Source organism: Astatotilapia calliptera, chromosome 17 (assembly GCF_964374335.1).
Source record: "Astatotilapia calliptera chromosome 17, fAstCal68.1, whole genome shotgun sequence".
NCBI classification, from domain to species: Eukaryota; Metazoa; Chordata; class Actinopteri; order Cichliformes; family Cichlidae; genus Astatotilapia; species Astatotilapia calliptera.
In genome coordinates this window covers 6,538,239-6,561,307 of record NC_137438.1, presented here as the reverse complement: position 1 = coordinate 6,561,307, position 23,069 = coordinate 6,538,239, and the positions used below count along the sequence as shown (strand labels likewise).

The 23,069-nt window shown below is 41.0% G+C and overlaps 1 protein-coding gene across 1 annotated transcript in view; it reads left to right on the top strand.

Moving 5' to 3' along the window:
* cachd1 (cache domain containing 1) overlaps positions 1 to 23,069 on the top strand; it is a 104,044-nt gene that overhangs the window by 15,863 nt on the left and 65,112 nt on the right. The gene's annotated exons all lie outside the window — the stretch shown is intronic.

Below are 23,069 nucleotides of genomic sequence, written 5' to 3'. Positions count from 1 at the left end.
CAGACTTATAGAGGCGGCGTTTGTAATGGAAATTTCATAAAGGAAAAAGTTCTTTCAGAACTTAAACATAAACCTGAATGTACTTTAATATTACTCAGCACATTTTAACGTAACCATGTAGCACTAGTTAGCTTGTAAGCATAATTCCACTTGTGCTAGTTAAATAAATGTATGCTCAAATGCCAAATAATGCATTTATTCACCACAGATGAATAAGTGGAATGGACCGTCATCAGTTTCTTTTATTTATTTTATTAGTTAGCCTGCCATCTAGCTAAACTACCTTTAGATTGAGCTACGTGACATAAATGGGAGCTGCATACACTCTAATCAGAAGAGTCAGACATGTTTGAGAGAGGATTGTTAAAGTCTGACTACTGCTATTTGTTTTCACTAATAAATATATTTTATTGTGTTTTAGAAAAACAAAACGGTTTGGCTCTCATTTGTTCCCCTTGTCTGTTTTAATTCTGCCGTCAGCAGCTCCTCATGTTGCATTTGAAGCCTTTCTTCCACCTGCCTTGATTTAGCTAAGGTTGGTGCAAGTGTTCAGTTAAGGAGCTTGCATCTCAAAGGCGTGATTATGAAGGTAGAATCATTTCGACACAGTGACTCTACAAACATAACTTTGGTTAAAAGCAGACAAACTTGAAGAAACAAGGGTGAGTAACATTGCTAATTACTCATGAGTAATGGATGTGAAAACATATGACATACAAGTATTTGCAGCATGTTTGGGTTTGATTTGAAGCCAATGTGCCAACCACTTGATCACATCTTAAGTCCAAGGTCTATGTTAGGTCCAAGATAATCACTGGGCTCGCTGTAAGTCGTATTTCTTTCCCTAACCAAAGGTCTACATAAGAGTTTCTGGGCCTATCGACTGCACTCCACGCGTGCCAAAACCAACAGGTGCACATGTCTAATCTCTCTTTGTTTGCATTTCTTTTTCTGCCTCTGTCTTTTTCCTTCTCGGCCTTTGATCTCTTCAGACTCTCAACCTCAAACACCAGCTCTCCCTGCTTTTATCATGGGTCACTTTTGTGTCGTCATCTGCTTGATCACTGTTCATTTCTTCCTCTTCCTACTTTAATCCTCTCTTCCTTTCCATTTTTTTCTTTCTCTATGTCTCTCTTCCTCCTCTGCCTAGACCAGGGGTCAGCAACCTTTAGCACCCAAAGAGCCATTTGGAAGCAATTTCCACGCAAAAGAAAACACTGGGAGCCGCAAATACTTTTTGACATCTAAAATGAAGATAACACTGTATATACTGTTTTTTTTGGTTTTTTTTACCTTTATGCTTTGTGTGAACAACTAAGGTGTGTTGCTTATGAAATTCATGAACTGCTATAGAGAAAATTAAATTTTCTCTATATTTCTCTATCATGACATAAATAAAATTTTATTTATGTAATTAACACATTTTGAACTCTTAAAGAAGAGGTGCTGCAGTGGAGGCGGACGCACCTGAGTGGCACCCGCAATCACGCCTCGCCGCTTTAACGTCTGTGCGGCTGTGAGCTGAAAAGCTACAGCCGGCTGTACAGCAACCGTGTGTGAAAAGTGGTCAATAAAGAGATGCTGAAAAGCCTGTTCATGCAAACATCGTCGGGTCTGCCGTGATAGGTTTACAATGGGACTTCTGCTCCTGAACCTCTGCGCACAGCGTCTGGAAATCGGGGCTGTACGAAGTCACTTTCATCTTTATGCAGGACTGTAAGCTGTCATCTGTGAGGCGTGAGCGGTGTTTGTTTTTAACATAGTTCACGGTGGAGAACAGCTGCCGACATAATGTGGATCCGAAGATCCATAATTGGCCTACCTGGGGTTGAAAGTCTCGATAAAGGCACGGCGTTTCGGCGGGTATACCGGTTTCCCGCAAGTGCGACGCTTATTTTGAGCAATCAAAAAATAATAGAATATCATTTTATGTTTGTGTTTCAATATCACAATAATCTTCCAATTTAGAAGTACAAGTTAAAAAAAAGAATTAACATAAATAAAATACACTTCAGCTAATTACTTAAAAAAACAGACAAATTTATTTTCCCAAACCACACGGAGCCGCACTATAACGACTAAAGAGCCGCAGGTTGCCAACCCCTGGCCTAGACTAATCTTCACCGTTTTCTGTCAGGCAGGGTCGCTATCCTGTGAGATAGTTTTCCTACAAATTGAACAGGTAAAAGAGGAAATTTGTGTGTTTGTGCATTTTATGTGTGTACTTTGGCAGTGAGGTTTCCTGCCGCAAATGAGGGTCACAACTCAAAAACTGTCCTCCTTTTTATATAATCCGCTCATGTACAGACACAGAGCGTTTGCCAATTTAAACCGTTCAGGTGTCAAACAAGAATGAACAAACTTCTCAACGTGTGATGTCTCAAGCTGTGTTATTTGTTCCATCCTCATGTGTACGTCTATATGACTGTGCATAAATGTCCTTATATATTTCTGTAATTTGGCCAAGCATGGGTTCGCTGTTTTTCTTCCTCACCACAGCTCCCAGGTTACCTCCCTTGGCACGCAAAAGTAGCCAACACAAATCCTGCATCCAGTTAATCATCTCATGCCATAAAGACGAATGTTGTGTTACACTGCAGCACTCATTATTCAGGCTGTAATGACCTCCAGTCTTAATAACAGTGCATTTATGAAAAATCCATTCGCCGCGTTGTCATTTGTATGTTATGGTTGATACCTGTTGCTTTATCAGGAAAATGTGTTTTGTACATTTAGTTTAACATGCACTGAATCTTTAGGAAGGTGTGTGTGGCGATTTATTTTGTCCAAGTCTGCTTAACACAGACGACATTCAATTTAAGATCAATGCATTGACAGAACAGAGACCTCTTACATGTTATGAAACTTTATGTAGGCAAAGATTGAAAACATTTTGTGGTTCAAAATGTGCGGAAAGTGGTAGCTAGTGGCGGCTTTCTGGATCTATATTTGAAATGACACATTTTTACTGTTCAGGCTCAGCTCCCTGCATGCACAGCTGGGGCCCGCATTGCAAATTGGGTGAGTCGTGATATGTTTAAATTTACAGTACAGTCATATTGTAACATTATGTTTACTTTTTTAAAAAACAAACAAACTTCTAGTTAGGGCTAGATCAGGTGACCCTGAAACCTCCCTTAGTTATGCTACTGTTTCGTCCTGTTTAAAGGGATTTCTTTTTTCCTCCCTTGCTCATAGTGGTTTGTGTGATTTCTCGGGTTTCTAATATTGTAGGAATTTTGCCATAGAATATAAAGCACCCTGATGCAATTGTCGTTGCGATTTGGTGTATTCTCTTTTAACATCAGGTATGACATAGATCCACTTTAAAACACTGCTGTTACCAGGAAAATCCATATTAACACAATATCAAGCTTTGCATCTACAATTTCATGAATACCTTTTGCAAAAAGTTGTGCATTTGACATCTTGTTTGCTTTTTGTCAAACGGGTTGGGGTTAATCAGTACTTTCAGTCATGCCAGCAAGTGTCAGCAGTAGGGCTGCCACAAACGATTATTTTGATAGTCGACTAGTCACCGATTATTTTTGCGATTAGTCGACTAATCAGATCATCATCCATTAGACGTAAAACTACAGCTTATTGCACCAGCAGCATCTGCTCTTATATAACTATCATTAGCTTACAGCTTTAAGTGTTTAAGGTCTGTGCTAACTAAAAATAAAGACAAGATGATAGTTTATTGAATTTTAATGAAATTTGCAGATTGTTTCGGTGAAGTTTAATAAACTCCTTGCTATCTAAAATATAACAGGACACTGGAGTATATTCTGGAGCATCTCACACTTCTGATAATCAGCTGTCTGCTTGACGTTTATTCAGCTGTGTAAAAACTATAACTTTAATCTCAGACAAACTGATTTACTCAGGAACAAATAAAATACTAAAAAAAAAAGCCAAACAATAATATTTTAAGTTATCTAAGTGACTCATATATATTTAACCTGAGTAGCGAAAGACGGTGGTGGGTTTGAAAACAATTTGCGGGGAGTCTGGTGTTCTCATGGCGCTAGTGAGCCTAGCCCCCGGCTCGCTAACGAGCTAGTGGGTAACAGATGTCTCCGAAAACGTCGGAGCGCTTTTGAAAATATGTGGTGTCCTGATAAACTGAGCAGATATTTGAGGTTTACACAGCTACATTCTCGCCTGAAAATATGTTAAACGTTTATTTTGTGACCCAGAAAGAATAATAAGAGTAACATTAAAACTAACTAGCTGCCGCCATTGTTGGAAACTGCGCTGGGCCGCGCTATGAATTCTGGGACACAGCTGCTGCTTCTTCTTCTTCTTCTTCTTCTTCTTCTTCTTCTTCGGGGTTTAACGGTAGCTGACATCCTTGTACATGCAATGCTGCCATCTTCTGTTTCAGTCCGTTATTACACTCTTAAATCCTGCCACTTATTCCTGCGTCTTTTGTGATCTTACAAAGCTTCAAACGACGCGTCGACTATTAAATCAGTCGTCGACGATTTTGATAGTCGACATAATCGTGACTAGTCGACAAATCGTGGCAGCCCTAGTCAGCAGCAGTGAGCTGTGCTAGTTTTGCTTTGCAAAGTCAAATCCAGTGTCGTGTTGTTTAACCTTCCCTTTAGAGCGATCCTCGCTTTGGTTAATCAGTCCATGTAACTGCCTTTAGAGTACATGATTTAGAACAAAGCCCCATGACCCTCTAACAGTGTCCAGACATGATCTCACATCAGGCTCAGAAACCTGAGAAGGAGACCACCCCAGGAGAAGGAGTCGTCCCTTATTATTCTTTATCTCTTCACCATCTCTCCTACCCACTCACATTTACCTGCCTACGGTACGCATGATGATCTAGAAATGTATCTTTATTCGTATGAATCTCTGTATCACTCTCATAAGTGAGGGCTGTTGCATAATTTGATTTCCTCTCTATAGTTTATTCATGTTTTTTTTTTTGTTTTTTTTTTAATATTGTACAGTGACTAGGGAGTCAGTTAGCACTGGTTCAAATGATGTTGACAATTTCAGTCGACGTTTGTGGCTCGTTTGTGCCTTAATAATGCATTCATCAATGCCTGAAAAACTGCAAGTGAAAGCGCCTGCAGATGAGTGAACAGCATAGGAATGTGAAGATGATCCAAGATAGTTTGTGCAGACAGCGCAGGCGCCCCATCTGATTGTCCCTTCACTTTTTTGTAAGGGAGGTGGATGGGGGGGATGGTTCTTAGTGGGAAACCCAAGTTTTAAATTTTATTAGTGCTGCGTGATGAGGCCTTTGAGCCATGCGGGTCAGCGGCTTACATTTTGTCAATCTCAGCATTTTCACACACTCTTTTGAGATCTCCAAGTTCAGCTCAAGAGTCGGTATGAAGTTTTCGCCCTGCCAGGGTTACCACTAGGGTGTGACTGGGACTTGTGGTGCCAGACTGGCAAGCTGAGGTGGTTGAAGCCCGGTCCACAGGTGAAGTGTTTTGGAGACGCTGCTTGGTTTCTGTGCCGCCTCTTGGCTCCAGGTGGGTCATTTGTCATTTCGCTGGGAGCTGTAGTTTCTGAAAGGGATAATCTACAAGACCTTATTTTTGACTTATGATGAACTTCTAAAAAAAAAAAATAAAAAATACTTGACATGTAGTACAATGTAAGTGTGGCTGATGCTTAACAGGAAAGGACTCGCCCTTTCCCTCACTTTTCAGCTCCGTTACTTAGGGCTGCTCGATTATGGCAAAAATGATAATCACGATTATTTTCACTGAAATTGAGATCACGATTATTTGACGATATTTATTTAACCCTTTAAGACCTACTATAGAACCAAGTCCACCAGAGCTTATATTATTTTTTTACATGCTGTAGTGCCATTTGTGGGAACATTTCAAGTTGCTATACATCAATAAAACTGTTATAGCCCATATTTTAATAATATGTATGCATTAAGTCCATAGTAAGTACATAAATTGCAAAAAAGTGCAATAAACTACAAAAAAAATTGAAAATCGCTTTTGTTTTGTTTACATATATTTCTACTTGGAGAAGTTTAAGAGGTTTATCCCTCAAAACTTTAAATACAATAAAGTTGCAAAAAATAGTTTACAACAACAGGAAATTTATTTTGAGTGTCTTCATAGTTTTATTTTGGAGATACAGCAATTTTTATATACTGCAGGAAAAACAAAAAACAATCCTATGATGCAAATTTGCAAAGAAAACAGCAGGTGCATCATTTCACTGTGGGAAGTGTTACGAACAGCTGATAGGAACGGCAAAGCGTGTTTCTGGAATATTATGTTTTTGTTCCTGCAAGCGCTTTTTATGCAATTTTTGCAAAGCTTTATGTGGAAGGAAACTGTGACCGAGGACAAGCTGATGGCATCAGATGTAAGTACAACTCCTCCGGTTTCATATGCAAAACAAATTATTGCGCTAGCTTACGCGGTTCAGGTTCTACAGGGATTTAACAATAGTTACGCAAAACGGAGCGTGCTGCTCTGACCGGCTTTAAAGGGTTAACAATGACTTTAAAAAAATAATATAAAATAGTGTGCAACACCACCGAAGTTTTTTTTTTTTTTTAAACTCTCTTTTCAACCAACGGCAGTCACTCTCCAAATAACTTCTGCTTAGCTTTCCGAGCTTCCCTCGGGTCCTCTTAATCAGCGGTCTCCAACCTTTTTTGTGCCACGGACCGGTTTATGCCCGACAATATTTTCACGGACCGGCCTTTAAGGTGTCGTGGATAAATGAGGGAGGGGCTAATAATCGGCTCAGTCATTTTTAATGATCGTTGAAAGCCCAGATCGTAATCGTGATTAAAATTCGATTAATTGAGCAGCCCTACCGTTACTATTATTTGAAGGTATTGATCAGATAACCCTTTAATAACCTGATTAATACAGTAACTGACAAGTGTTTTTGTCATGAAGTATACTTCTTAACGTGGTGCCTGTTCATTCAAACAAACAAACAAGCACTGTGCAGCCCTGCAGTGGTGTTTTAACAAAAAACAAAAGTCATTTCTGAATGTCTTGATATAAAGAAAAAAAATCAAAGCACTTCTAAAAACAGTATTTTCTCATTATCACGTGTTCCTTTGTTCAAACTAATTTGACCACAGTGTGTGTGTGGTTTTGTCTTCGCCCTCTTTTAGTCCATAGATTTTATCAGCTTAATGGGGGTGGTCAGGTATGCAGCTCTGATCAGCCTTTGGAACATTTTCACATTGGCTCCATTTTAGCAGCAAGATGTTATTCCCATAACCCGCTGCAGGCCCGATGCCACTGCAGACACGTATTATATTTATATAAAATAAAATATAGTTTGTGTGGGGGGTGCAAAATGTACAATCTCTAAGATTGTACATTTTGCACCATCCTTAAAACTATGTAATCTTTTATTAACAGTTAGCAACGTCCTTATTAAGAATTAATTTTTCACAAGGTTTCAGTATATCCAATTAGTCAGCTGTTAGTGTGTGGTTGCTGTGGCCTGAGGCCTTGTTTTAATGACTCGATTGCCTTGACTTCAAAGACCTCGTGTGGTGAAAACCATAAGGTAATGACTTGTGACCAAAGCCTCATACCACATGTATTTGACAGGCACACCCCACAGTTTGTGCTACGAGGAAGAAGCCGGATAATGGGACAAAACTGCAACCTTTGAGTGATGTGTGCTAGGATGTAGTTGCATCAGTTTCTTAAACTGTTTCTTTCTTTTTTTTAAAAAAAAAGTATTATTATTATTTATTTTTGTATCTGAGACCTTCTCATTTCTGCCAGCGGTTAGTGCACAATACACTTGACAACTGAGTCCTAATTTTTTAACACTGTTTGCCAGACCTAAGATAGGTGTTTCCAATATCCCTGTGTTGGTGTTGTTTCTGGGCAATCATAATTAATGTTAATGTTGGTCCCAGATATTCAAAGCTGAAAGTGACCAATCACATTGTTATATGTGACTGGTTATTGTGATATTGTCATAATGTTGGAAAATTTGTAGGGGGGAAAAAAACCTGCCAGTGTCCACCAACATTAATGATCCTGGAATACCACAAACATGGATACAGCCGATCTTGCCTTTAAGATAATGTAGATTATAATTGTCTTTGTCCTGTCTTCTTTCCCTCACCCTCAACCGGTCGGGGCAGATGGCTGCCCCTCCCTGAGCCTGGATCTGCTGGAGGTTTCTTCCTGTTAAAAGGGAATTTTTCCTTCCCACTGTTGCCAAAGCGCTTGCTCAAAGGGGGTCATATGATTGTTGGGGTTTTCTCTCTATTATTGTAGGGTCTCACCTTACAATATAAAGAGTCTTGAGGCGACTGCTGTTGTGATTTGGCGCTGTATAAATAAAAATGAGTCACATTGAATTGAATGTAGCTAGGTTATGTCAATGTTCTTGAGTGTGGACTAGTGCTAGGCCACATTTCCACCTTTTACCGTGCCATGTTTTGTCTACTGTACTTACAAGCATTTTGTGAAATAGCAAAGACAATGTCCACCACATGGCTGCACTGCAGTTGTGTTTTCTGTTTATTTAACTCTCCCAGTTTGTTCTGTTGAAATAGCAACCTCTAGATTTTGTGGGGAAGCACAACATTAAGTTGATGAAAGAGAGGATAAAATAATGAAACTGAAATGCAGCTTAGCTATTGTTTTTAAATGAGGGCAAAACTATTTCGTTCCACAAACAAGTCCTCATGCCAGTCTTCTGTTACTCATTACTGCCACTTCATTATTATCTGCCAAAGTTAAAGGAAACAAAGTTGATCAAATGTTAATATCTGACAGCTTTTTTTTTTTGCGACCTTAGTTTTATTTAAATGTCCTCTAGCTTTCGAAGCTTATTTCAATCTGCATTTCTTTCCCTTCTATCTTTCTCCTCTCTTTACTGCTCTAGTCTGACCCAGCCCCACTTTTTCCTAGCTTTTCTTGTTCCCCCTCCTCTACTCCTCCGCCCTCCGTTCCCTCCCTTGTTTTCTCTCACATGTGGAAAGCATTATATCCTGTCTGGTGGAGAGAGGGAGAGAGCGCAAACTTCCCAGTCTGAGACTGAGAGCTTCTTGGGGAGGCCCAGGGGTGGTGGGTAGTGTTAGGGTTTATACGGTGGTGACTCTCGCTCTCTTTCTCTCAGGCCTCATGCTGTTTGGATAAAAAAAAAGGGGGGTTTGTTTTTTCAATGCACCACAGCACCCTATAGCTGACAGGCTTCACCCTCCCAGTGCATTAGACTGGAGGACACACTGGAGAAAGTCCAGTCAGAATTTATCAGTACAGGCACCGGCTCCCCTCACACACCCCAGCATATGTCAGGTGAATTATATGTAAAGATTCAAGCTGAAAATATGTCTCCTTTGTTTCCTTTCTTGGAATAGATCAGAGCAGATTTATTACACTTTTGTTTCCCAAGTAGTTTTTATTTTCATTTTTGTGGATTTGCTCATTTCGTCTTAGATTTTATAGATGGAAAATGTTTAGTTTTGCCTTTTTTATGAGTTGAGTGTCAGTTTCAGTTTTTCTTTGAATGTTATCAATAACGGGGCAAAAGCGGGTGACTCACATGTCAGATGCTTAGCATTAAAATTGTCATGTAGACACTCCAAGTCTAAATAAACACTGAAAATGAGAAAATGATCTTATTTCTTATTTTTGTGAGTGCATAATGTTTTTATTTATTTTTTTATTTTATTTTAGACAAATTTGTTTTTTTATATACCTCTGGTTTTACTTTTTGGTTTCAGTTTTCACTAATGCAAAAAAGTGGCATTTTTCTCAGTTTCTCAGAAATCCTACATATAATTTACCAAAATATCAACAATAATTACATCCCCCCCCCCCCCCCAAAAAAAAAAAAATAAAAATAAAATAAATTAAAAGTTAAAAATTTGGCCATTTCCAAAGAACTTTCATCAGTACAGAACTAGATCACAGTTAATCTCTACTGCAATCCAGATTTATGGATTTCTGCAGGTAAAGCCACATTAACTTTGTTTCTGCACTCTCCTTTGCTCTTCGTCATAGTTTTGTTTCGTTTTAGTTTTTGTAGAACAGGAACAGTGGGCTAATAAGGATAACTTAACTTCTGAAGCTTTGGTCTTGAGATAAACCTTCAGTGCTTGGGCCTGGAGAGCTGCCGGGCTGAATAAATGTGAAGAATTTAGAATGGACATCAGGACTGTTCCAAGTGCATCCTGGGAATGAAAGCTTTCCTTAAAAAAAGCTGTTTTATGGAGATATAAAATCTAGGTGTATGCAGTCCTCCCAGCACACACACACACTTTTCTAACATAAACATTCAGAGGACATAACTACATGTTGAGAAAATTGAAAATGCTACCCCAGTCAATCCGAAAATGCTGAACTGCAAAGAAGCCTTTGAAAAGCAGCTAAAGTGCACGCTTGCACTCCCCACACTAACACAGTGTGTGGGCTTGGGCTTTGGGGCTATCGCCTCAGGTTGTCTGTTAGTTAGATTCACACAAATTAATTTGGCCCTAACCCCACCCCAATGCAGCAACAAGCAGTTGGCAGACACTGACGGACGGTCATTTAATTAACCGACCTGCTCCACTGGGTTGAAATGGAGACGCACTTAATTAGTGAGGGTTTGGTTTCTCTATGGCCATTATACTGGCATTTAGAGATCCATCTTTGACATGCCTTTTCTTACTGTACTCCCTCCCTCTTCTCCTCCTCTTTCATGGTTGAAGGCATTTTTTTTTTTTTTTTTTTTTTTTTTTTTACATTGATGCATAGAAATGAATCAAAAAAGTAAGACTGGATCTTTGACAGGCTTAACATACTTTTAAACAAAAAACAAACAAACAAACAAAAAAACCCCAAGCCTTGTAAACAGCTTGTAAAAGTTTAACCTGAGAAGATTGGATAGCCATAGCTGTGACATTATCAGTCAGGAGCTACTTATAGGACTTGGATTGGTCTGATCTGGCTGTGAATTAACAGACCGGTGTGGTGAGATGGTGATTGTGTAAATGGTGTGAATTCCTTGCAGCATGGTTCGATCATTTTTGGTGTAATTTTATTTTTAATTCCCATCTAATCACATTTATTTTACTGATTTGAATAAAAATAAAAGTGCTTTTATTTCGTTAATATGCGGCATTTGGCTCTGACTAGAGAAGTGCTTTTAATATTTGGCTTCTCACTGAGCTGCAGATAGTTAGAATTAAAAGGAGCTTCGTCATATTTTGTAAAACATTGCTGTTTTTTGGGGGTAAACCACAGCATTTCCTGTGGTTTACCCCCAAAGGAAATGCATACGTCCTTAGGCTTTCTACTTCTCTTCTTCTGACCTGTGTGTTGTGGAGCTGCAAACTGCAGGTATAATTATTTCAGCCCTTTTTGGCTGCCTTGGGAAAATACAAAAATTGGGCTCCTGCTCTCTCTTCCTTGCCTTTCCTCCTCCAGTTGCTTGTTTCCTGACTTTGTAGCATTCAGAAAAAAAAAAGAATATGGGAGGCGAGGATGGGGATAAACACATGGCAAGGGTCTGGGGGAAAACAAACACACGTGCACACACATCAGAGGAGGAACTCTAATGCTGCATCCTCGGCCCCCAGCCCTCTGTAGTGCCATGAGCTGGGAGTTGGCTGGGAAGCAGGGAGGAAGCAAGGGAGAGGGTAAAAAAAGGAGAGAAGCTGTGTACCAGCAGCATGGAGGAAGAAGCCGTTACTGTCCCTTGGGCTTTAATATTAAGCCTTTATCTGTCAGCTATATGGAAACCAGTCTCTCTGGCCCTACAGCTCCAACACATCTACACAGGCTGGATTTAAATTGTCTGTGGATGAATGTGACCTTCACCTTCATGGAGATTTCTTACAGTAGATTGAGCAACACACATGTACAAAGGCACTCTGCAGTTTCTATTTTTTATAGCAGTCATACCTATTTGATTCAGCTGGCACATGGTGAATATGAATTTGTGTCTCAGTGAGGCTCCCAGTTTGCCCTGTAGTGTGTTCACCGATGAACCACAGACCACTAAAGACAGCCCTGAAGACAGGATTAGAGAGAGAGAGTGTGTGTGTGTGTGTGTGTGTGTGTGTGTGTGCGCGCGCGCATCTTTGTATACAGGCTTGCTTGTGCAATTCCAGCCCCACTCTTTGAAGATCGATGAATTGCTAATATGTTCATTCCCAATCTGACGACTTCTGCTTCTTATCTTCCTTATTTTTTGCCTTTCTGTAATTTTTATTCTCCGCAGTCTTTTTCTTTACTACTAGTTTTTCCTTTTTGAAAAAAAAAAAAACCTACACGAATGACTCTCTAAGTCTCCATCATGTGGTTGGTGTCATCAGTCTTCTGTCTGGATTTTCTTCCCTACATCCCTGGGAACAGAAGACTCACTTTTAAGTAAGAAGAGCCTCTTATGGTAGTTTGACATCCCCAAGAGGGCCTGACTGAGGAGATGAAGTGGTAGAGCTAATTAAATGGATACATATGGTTCCAGTGTTGATATGAGATGGGTGCAAAGAGGATGCAAAAGTTAAGGAGAAACCTAAGGGAGTCTGCTTTAGAACTGCAAAAGGCTGTGACGTGTTAATCATTTTCTCTTCCTGCAACTGAGAAAATAAATAAAGCAGTGAAAAAGTTTAAAGGAGTCAGATATTCTCATAAGTGAGGGCAGTATTTCCCTGTATGTCTCAGCCTACATGAATTATCCACAGTAAATGTACCATAGCTCTGAAAAGCTACCAAGTCCCTATATTTAGTTAGTGGAAGCTTACAGTTTGAGCTTCCACTAAGGTTTGGGCATTCCTGGGAACCACTCATCTGTGTCTAGGATTAACCCCATGGTGAATGGCTTTAAAATCTGGCCTAATGAGTCGAAGGCTGGAGCTCTGCAATCAATGCACAAGTCATCTGAATGCAATGCTTCCCATGTAGAGCCAGGGTTAGCCTTTTTGATGTGTCGTTAGAGACATGCGTTTTGGACCTTGCAGCAGTGCAATAAAATCTAAATGTTATGTATGGATGACATTTTGTCACTAAAGGCAAATGTTATTTAAAAAAACTCTTTTATCACAAATTTTAAACGTAAGACAATTTGGTATGTTAGTGGCAAGGGAAAACATTTACTGTTGTGTGAACTTTAACCAAGGGATAATTCAAAAAAGTGTTTTGAATTAGAATTATTTTGTGAAAACAAAACGCCAAAAAGGACCAGGAGAAGTGTGATGGCAGCAGCCACACAGGGGTAAATTAGTCCATTTTTCACTTTATTATTTTGCTTTGCAGTATTCTTCATTAATATAATTCATTAATCATTTGGTTAAACCTAACACTGGTATTATGAGGCGCGCACATAGTAGCATTGTATGGTTTTTCTAAAATGTTTTGTTATATTAATTATGTTTCTCTTTCTTTGAGTTACCTGGGTTTGGGCGGTGGCTGTTTCCTGTCTGGGCAAAAGGCGTGGCTGAGGACTCTGGGGACAAAATGCCTGCTCAGCAGGACCAACCATGGGCTTACCAGGAGCAGGGGTGTTTTAGGTTTAGTTGGGTTATTCTGTGCTTAGTTAATATTAGTGTGTGTTTTTGTTTTCCCCCCTATTGTGTTCAAATGGTTTGGCCAAATCATTATAAAAGCTACCCTCATGTGTCTTTTTAATTAGGTCAGTTTGTGAGTTAAGTTGTGTCTCACTTTGTTGTTTAAGTTTTGGAAATTACTTTTTGTAGAGTTATATTTAGTTGACCTGTTTTATGGGCCTGCTAAGTATGGTTTTGAATTTTGTTAATTTTGGACTTTTTGAGGGTTAAAATAAAGAAAACCCTTTTTGAAGATATTTTTGCTTGTGTCCTCTTTGCTTTGGCTGCTTGGTCCCTCACAATTGGTGGCAGCAGTGGGATTCGAACCCACGCCTCTGAAGAGACTGGAGAAGTTCCAGCATACTATAGTACACCCAGAAATGCATACTGACCCAGACTTGCCTTTGGGACTTCAAATTCCTGGCAATATAATAGAGTTGCAAAAAACTGATCCTAGTTTAGCTTCCTGTTTTCAGCGAGCAATAGACAAGGACCAAGTAGAGGAGGCAGGCATTAACAAAAGTGACTATGTCTTGCAAAATGGCATACTTTACCATCAGATGGGCTCACTTCTGAAGCTAGTGGTCCCCCAAGAGGTTAGAGAAACTGTGCTTAATTTGGGACACTCTATTCCCTGGTCTGGCCACCTTGGTAAGCACAAAACCACAGCTCGTATTAAACAACATTTTTTCTGGCCTGGCCTCCATAGAGATGTAGCCTACTTCTGTAAGAGCTGTCCTCAGTGCCAGATGACATCCTCCAAAGTCCCTTCCAAAGCTCCACTCCAACCACTGCCTATTATTGGTACCCCATTTGAGCGCCTCGGAATGGATATTGTTGGACCTGTTGAGAAGAGTAAGTCAGGGAATCGCTATATGCTTGTAATCACTGATTACGCAACTAAATATCCAGAGGTCTTCCCACTGAAATCCATCAAGGCAAAATCAGTAGCTTTCTGCCTTGTACAGCTCTTCGCAAGAGTAGGGTTCCCACAGGAAATACTGACTGATCAGGGGAGTAACTTTATGTCCAACTTACTAAAACAGGTGTACAAGCTGCTGGGCATTAGAAGCCTGAGGACCACCCCATACCATCCTCAGACTGATGGGCTAACAGAACGGTTCAATCAGACTCTGAAGCAGATGCTCCGGAAGGTGGTAGATAAGAATGGTGCTGATTGGGATCAGTGGCTTCCTTATCTTCTCTTTGCCTACAGGGAAGTGCCACAAGCCTCCACTGGTTTCTCTCCGTTCGAACTTTTGTATGGGTATGAGGTACAAGGACCTCTAGCCCTCCTAAGAAACATCTGGGAGGGAGGCAAGGAAAAGATGGACTCTGTTAACATTGTTTCCTATGTTGTGCAGATGAGGGAGCGACTGCAGAAAATGAGTGAGCTTGCTCAGTCAAATATGACCAAAATCCAGCAGAAGCAGAAGTTTTGGTATGACCGAGCAGCTCGTCAGAGGTCTTTTAGTCCTGGACAAAAGGTGTTGGTGCTCCTCCCCACTGACAACAACAAGCTATTGGCTAAGTGGCAAGGGCCCTTTGAGGTTCAGAAGAAATTGGGGTCCACTACTTACCAAGTGTTCATCCCTGGAAAGCCACGCTCCAGCAGGGTTCTGCACATAAATCTATTGAAGGAATGGGCGCAGCGCCCTGAAAAGACAGCAGAGGTGATGCTCATAAGGGGTGTGCCAGAGGAAGAAGAGGTTGGTGAGCAATACTTGCCTTCTGCTGATGTGGTAGATTTTGACCTTAGTCATCTGCCAGATGATAAACAGCTTCAGGTGAGAGCTGCATGCAACTCTGAGGTGCTTCAAGTGAATCCTGGCCGAACAGATATTGTTGAGCATGACATTGTCATTAAAGAGGGCGTCGCAGTAAAGCGTTTGAGCTACAGGATCCCTGAACGTCTGCTAATATCCCTGAAGAAGGAAATCGACCTCATGTTGTCCTTGGGGATCATTGAGCCATCAAAGAGTGAGTGGTGTAATCCAGTGGTCCTGGTGCCAAAGAAGGATGAAAGCATGAGGTTCTGTATAGACTTCAGGTACCTAAACTCAATATCACTGTTTGATTCATACCCCACACCACGCATTGATGATTTGCTGGAACGGCTGGGGAAGGCAAAGTACTTGACCACACTTGACCTGTGCAAGGGATATTGGCAGGTGCCACTAACGGAGCGATCAAAGTTGACTGCCTTTCGAACACCTTGGGGTCTCTTCCAATTTACAGTGATGCCATTCGGGCTGCATGGGGCTCCAGCAACCTTTCAGAGATTAATGGACCAAGTACTATGTGGTTTCTCAGATTTTGCATCTGCATATCTTGATGATATTGTCATCTACAGCACCACATGGGAGGAACACTTGGAACATCTGCATGCTGTCTTCGACCGTCTTGGCACTGCTGGGTTGACGGTGAACCCCTCTAAGTGTGTTTTTGCCTCTGCTGAGACTGCGTACCTGGGCCATGTGATCGGGAATGGGGTGATCAAGCCTCAGGTCAGTAAGATCCAAGCCATTGAGTCTTGTCCTCTCCCACAGACAAGGAAGCAACTAAGATCCTTTTTGGGCATGGCAGGCTTTTATCGTCGGTTCATACCACGATTCTCCACCAGGGCAGCTCTACTAACGGACTTGATAGGCATCAAGTGTCCTAATCAGATTAACTGGACAGAGGAGGCTATAGCAGCTTTCAAGGACATCGGTCAATCACTGAGTAGCGAACCAGTTTTGTACAGTCCAGACTTTAATGAGCACTTTTTCCTTCAAACGGATGCATCTCATAGGGGTCTGGGAGCAGTGCTACTTCAAGGTTTGGAAGGAGAACGTCATCCTGTTGCTTATATCAGCCGAAAGCTGTTCCCGAGAGAGGTTCGATATTCAACAGTGGAAAAGGAGGCCCTTGCAATCAAGTGGGCCCTTGATTCCTTCAGGTACTACCTTCTTGGAAGAGAATTCACCCTGGAGACGGATCACAGTGCACTTCAGTGGATGGAAAAGATGAAAGATAAGAACGGAAGGATCACAAGATGGTACCTTGCTCTGCAACCTTTCCGGTTTGTCATCAAGCACATTCCTGGGAAGAACAACGTTACCGCCGACTTCCTCTCTCGCTGTACCAGCGAGAGTCCTGAAGAGGGGGGGTGTGTGATGGCAGCAGCCACACAGGGGTAAATTAGTCCATTTTTCACTTTATTATTTTGCTTTGCAGTATTCTTCATTAATATAATTCATTAATCATTTGGTTAAACCTAACACTGGTATTATGAGGCGCGCACATAGTAGCATTGTATGGTTTTTCTAAAATGTTTTGTTATATTAATTATGTTTCTCTTTCTTTGAGTTACCTGGGTTTGGGCGGTGGCTGTTTCCTGTCTGGGCAAAAGGCGTGGCTGAGGACTCTGGGGACAAAATGCCTGCTCAGCAGGACCAACCATGGGCTTACCAGGAGCAGGGGTGTTTTAGGTTTAGTTGGGTTATTCTGTGCTTAGTTAATATTAGTGTGTGTTTTTGTTTTCCCCCCTATTGTGTTCAAATGGTTTGGCCAAATCATTATAAAAGCTACCCTCATGTGTCTTTTTAATTAGGTCAGTTTGTGAGTTAAGTTGTGTCTCACTTTGTTGTTTAAGTTTTGGAAATTACTTTTTGTAGAGTTATATTTAGTTGACCTGTTTTATGGGCCTGCTAAGTATGGTTTTGAATTTTGTTAATTTTGGACTTTTTGAGGGTTAAAATAAAGAAAACCCTTTTTGAAGATATTTTTGCTTGTGTCCTCTTTGCTTTGGCTGCTTGGTCCCTCACAAGAAGTATATTAGCCCCCTGCAAAACTGACTGTTATTGAGCTATAGCACAGACCATTGCTGTGCAATGATGTGCTTTAATTTTGTAGTGCTCACAGCTTGTGAAATGAAGCTGAAACTGAGGCGTATGTTATTTACACACAGACAAACTTCAGCAAAGCAAGATAAATCAGTTAAGGCTTGCTCACAAAACATGAGATTGATATACAAAGTTATCACAGCATATCCAAGTGTCACAAACTGGAGTGAGAAATATCAAGAAGTATCAAAGAGAGCCACACAGCGCGGAACAAGCCTGACAGAGGAAGAAAGTAGAAGTAGTGAGAGATGTGTCTAAAGACCTCAGAACAACTGCCAAGACACTACTGAATGACTTGCCATGTCAGGAATTGTAGTCTCAATGATGAAAATCATTAGACCCCTATGCAGGAATGGACCGTGAGGTTGCAGACCAAGAAAAGCTCCACTCCTACAAAAGATGCCCCTTTAAGTTAGACTGAGGAATGTTAAAGACAGCCTGGTGAGAGATTATACTTAATGGAAGCACATCCTTTGGTCCAATGTGACAAAATTAGAGCTCTTTGACCTAAGAGATGATATAGCGAAAGAATGGAGGAGTGTACAGCCCAAAAAACAGTGAAACACAAGGGTGGGAGCATTATGCTGTGGGAAAGCCTTTGTGTGTAGAACTATCAATCTCCTCAAGGTGAAAGGAAGCATAGAGATAGAATTTGTCAGGATATGTGAATGAAACTTAAAACAACTTATCAAGCAAAAAAGATACCCAACTGAAAATTGGCATCAGGGGAGCTAATAATTTTGAAGCAAATTTAAAAAAAGAGTGTAAGCATTCAAAATAAAACGAGGATGTTTGGAAAAGGTGGTCCTCCCTGAGCCTGGTTCTGTCAGAGGTTTCTTCCTGTTAAATGGGAGTTTTTCCTTCCCACTGTTGCCAAGTGCCTGCTCATAGGGGTCATCTTTTCATTGGTCTTTTCTCTCTATTATGATAGTGTCTTCACCTTACAATTTAAAACACAGGGATCTGTTTTTGTGATTTAACACTCTATAAATAAAACTCAATTGAATGAAAGTATTAAAATAAAAAACACACACACACGGTTAAACATTAACACAGTTCCAAAGTTTCCACTAGAATGCTCTTTGTTTGAAAAAGGTCTTGTTTAACCTTCCCCTTGTGCATCAGACATCTAAAATGAACATTTGTGTCATTTTCTGGTATTTGTAATTTGTCTTCTTTCATGATGCTGAGGTTTACCCAACAGAGTAAGCTACAAGGTGTGTAGGGAAGTCTGAGTGTCCCCTGGTACTCCAGTTTTGTGCATGTGTGATTGTGGGTCACAGGAGGCCACAGGACCGTGGTGGCCCGAGCAGCCTCAGGCGTCTCAGGTTTCAGAGCTGAGCATTCCTCTCCAGCTGCTCCATAGCTGTGAAAACCGCAAAGCAGCTCTAACAACAAACACTCTAGGCACTGGGGGGAAAGCCGGCTAACCTGTGGCTAATCAGCAACAACCGCTCTGCTCTCTTCAGGATTTGTTCGCAATTTCTCAAGATTGCTTGCTAAATGGAAAAACACGTAGTTCCCCTTCACAGTGCCTACTCCTCCCCCTTTCTCCTTCTCTTTTGTTATTGCAGTCTTTAAGTTTTAAAAGTGATTGCTGCTAAGTGGCGGAAGCTCTGTTTGAGTGTACTTTGGTCGTGTTTATTTGACAGTTCCATGTATTGGACCTTCGTCCCCCACCCACCCAAGAAGGGCGTGGAACTGTAGACTGTCTGGGCTTGGTGTTGCTCTTTGCAAATAACTCAGTAGTGAAATGTGCTCGTGTGTTTGTAATAACACAATTAAAGTGTTTTGTGTGTTAGTGACTTGCTCTGTAAAATAAATGAATATGCACAAAAGCAATCACTAGTAACGAGGACCACTGACTCCCATTTACACACTCAAAACTCAAAATTGTGTGTTTATTCCAGCCAGTGTTTATAAGCCATATTGGAAATAATTGAATTGTCAGAAATGTCATTTCATACTTAATCTACCAGTATAAGCTGAAAAGACTCATTATGAATCAGAAGAGAGCATTGTGCAGAGGTTTCAGCGAACAGTTGTATCTGTTTGTGTGTCTCTATCACTGGCTGACAATATTTGTCCTTTTTATTAGATTACATTATTTCCTAGTTAGAGTGGCAAATATTTGCTGATTTTCTGCTTTCTATTACTTTAATCCCCCCATCCCAAAACAAGTCTCTTGGTCTTCTTCTGTCCAACACCCTTTATTAGTACATAAGCATTGGAGCCCTCCCCCCATCCTGTAATCATCCTTTGTTGTGTTTCTAACTTGAAACTTCCAGCACAGTTCCAATTACAATGGGAAGAAAGGGAGGAAAGCATGCATAGATTATATAGGCAAAAGTGTTTGGCCGTACCGCGTAATCATTTTCTTTCTGGACTTTGGCCTGGGCCTTGTAGTTGCAGTGAAAAGAAATCTTTGTGCCTCCCAAGACATTTTTGGATGATTTTCTGCTTCCAATGTTGTGGGAACAGTTCTGTCTCAGCATGATTTTGCCCCAGTGCATAAAACATGGTCCATGAAGGCACGGTTGGATGAGTTTGGTGTGGAAGAACTTAACTGACCCCCACAAAGCCCCGACCTCAACCCCGTCAAACACCTTTTGGATGAACTAGAATGGAGAATGGGAGTATTCAATGTCACAATGCCAAAATTTTTTCCATAGACACGCTCTCTAAAATCTTATGGAAAGCCTTAGCAGAAGAACAAATGCTGTTATAGGTACAAAAGGGTGGGTGAATTTTAGAAAAAGCTAATGCGGGTGTTGTGTGTAGGTGGCCCAATACTTTTCTTGTTGTACTGTATGTTCCAAGTGTTAAAGGAAAGGTTCCTCTGATGCTGAGGCACAATATCTCCAATAATAAAATGTCTTAAAGCGTAAACTGCTTGACAACTGAGCTCACTTTGTCACCAGATATACCCTGAAACAGAGACATGTCTAACTATGGCATAAGTCCATAGTAACACAAATCCAGGTTTAGTTTATTTAAGTTGCAATCTGGGTAATTGGTGTCCTCTGGAATGTGTCTGACAAAAGGTGTGGACAGGCATCAGGAAATGGTTGGAGTGTAGAAACCAGACAATTTAAGGCTTTGTGTACGGTGGGGCAGCTTACCGTGAAACACCTGCCCGCCTGCTGCCTCAACACAAACATTAGTTGTACTCTGTTTGTAGCTGACACATGGCACCGGTGCCTGTGTTTAACAAGTGTGTATGTGTAAATAAGTAGGAGAAAAAGAGAGAGAGAGCAAATATACAAGACTCGAGAGACCATCTGAATAAATGTCTGCATGTTTCTGTGTGTCAGAGCAGGTCCGTATTTAGGCGGCTCATATAATGTTTTTCTGGGGCTCTCTGAGTGCTGAGGTCACAGCCGGACTCATTTTCTCCATGCCTTAATGCACCACTCCACATCCTCTCTGCTCAACAATATAAATCAGGAACTGTTAAAAATGTTTCAGCCTAGAAGGCGAAGGGAGGGAAATTTAACATCATCTTGCAATTCGAGCTCATAAAAACCTTCATTTTTATGCTACGGCTGACTTCTAGACTCGGGCAGGCGTTTCCCCTCCCAACGGAGAAACTGATGCAGTTGACAGGACTATGTTTTGGCAGGTAGTCAGGTTTATCATTCTCTCTGGGCCGCTAATAAAATGGATCCAGACGCACTCGTCTCAACAGAGTAATGCAACAGCACTACAGCCGGTGTTTACCTTGTCTTTTTTTTTTTCTCTTTCCTCCTCATCTCTTGATTGATGAAGATAGCTGGATGCTATTAATTCAGTGTAGTCTCACAGCATCATCATGCAACAACGGGAACCCCCCCATATAACTTCTTCTTCATCCAACTTGTAGGTGTTTCAAAACTCAGAGAAGTAACATTAATGATGCTTTCACTATATTCACACGAGCCAAGGAGCCAAAATATGCAACAGGCTGCCTGAGCCCTGCAACTAAACGCTCGATGGAATGTAACTATTCTTAGCTGACACTGTTTGACAAATCCAAATATCTGGTCTTAGAAAAATCTTCTCACGTGGCTTTTTTTTGTTTTGTAATTGTGCTAGCATATTCTGCTCTAGAGTGTACTTTCTTGATTTCAGTTTTAAACACAAACAGCCAATCAAGGAGCACTAAATACAGGCGGCAAGAAAATGCAGACTAACATTCACCTCACTGTAATTTAAAGTATTATAAAAAATAAAGGGAATGAGGTTCCGATTGAAGAATTGGCCTCAAATTCTTTTGAGACTTTTTCCAGTTCTGGCTGCAGCGGACACATTTACAGGGAGTGCAGAATTATTAGGCAAATGAGTATTTTGTCCACATCATCCTCTTCATGCATGTTGTCTTACTCCAAGCTGTATAGGCTTGAAAGCCTACTACCAATTAAGCATATTAGGTGATGTGCATCTCTGTAATGAGAAGGGGTGTGGTCTAATAACATCAACACCCTATATCAGGTGTGCATAATTATTAGGCAACTTCCTTTCCTTTGGCAAAATGGGTCAAAAGAAGGACTTGACAGGCTCAGAAAAGTCAAAAATAGTGAGATATCTTGCAGAGGGATGCAGCAGTCTCAAAATTGCAAAGCTTCTGAAGCGTGATCATCGACCAATCAAGTGTTTCATTCAAAATAGTCAACAGGGTCGCAAGAAGCGTGTGGAAAAACCAAGGCGCCAAATAACTGCCCATGAACTGAGAAAAGTCAAGCGTGCAGCTGCCAAGATGCCACTTGCCACCAGTTTGGCCATATTTCAGAGCTGCAACATCACTGGAGTGCCCAAAAGCACAAGGTGTGCAATACTCAGAGACATGGCCAAGGTAAGAAAGGCTGAAAGACGACCACCACTGAACAAGACACACAAGCTGAAACGTCAAGACTGGGCCAAGAAATATCTCAGGACTGGTTTTTCTAAGGTTTTATGGACTGATGAAATGAGAGTGAGTCTTGATGGGCCAGATGGATGGGCCCGTGGCTGGATTGGTAAAGGGCAGAGAGCTCCAGTCCGACTCAGACACCAGCAAGGTGGAGGTGGAGTACTGGTTTGGGCTGGTATCATCAAAGATGAGCTTGTGGGGCCTTTTCGGGTTGAGGATGGAGTCAAGCTCAACTCCCAGTCCTACTGCCAGTTTCTGGAAGACACCTTCTTCAAGCAGTGGTACAGGAAGAAGTCTGCATCCTTCAAGAAAAACATGATGTTCATGCAGGACAATGCTCCATCACACGCGTCCAAGTACTCCACAGCGTGGCTGGCAAGAAAGGGTATAAAAGAAGAAAAACTAATGACATGGCCTCCTTGTTCACCTGATCTGAACCCCATTGAGAACCTGTGGTCCATCATCAAATGTGAGATTTACAAGGAGGGAAAACAGTACACCTCTCTGAACAGTGTCTGGGAGGCTGTGGTTGCTGCTGCACGCAATGTTGATGGTGAACAGATCAAAACACTGACAGAATCCATGGATGGCAGGCTTTTGAGTGTCCTTGCAAAGAAAGGTGGCTATATTGGTCGCTGATTTGTTTTTGTTTTGTTTTTGAATGTCAGAAATGTATATTTGTGAATGTGGAGATGTTATATTGGTTTCACTGGTAAAAATAAATAATTGAAATGGGTATATATTTGTTTTTTGAGTTGCCTAATAA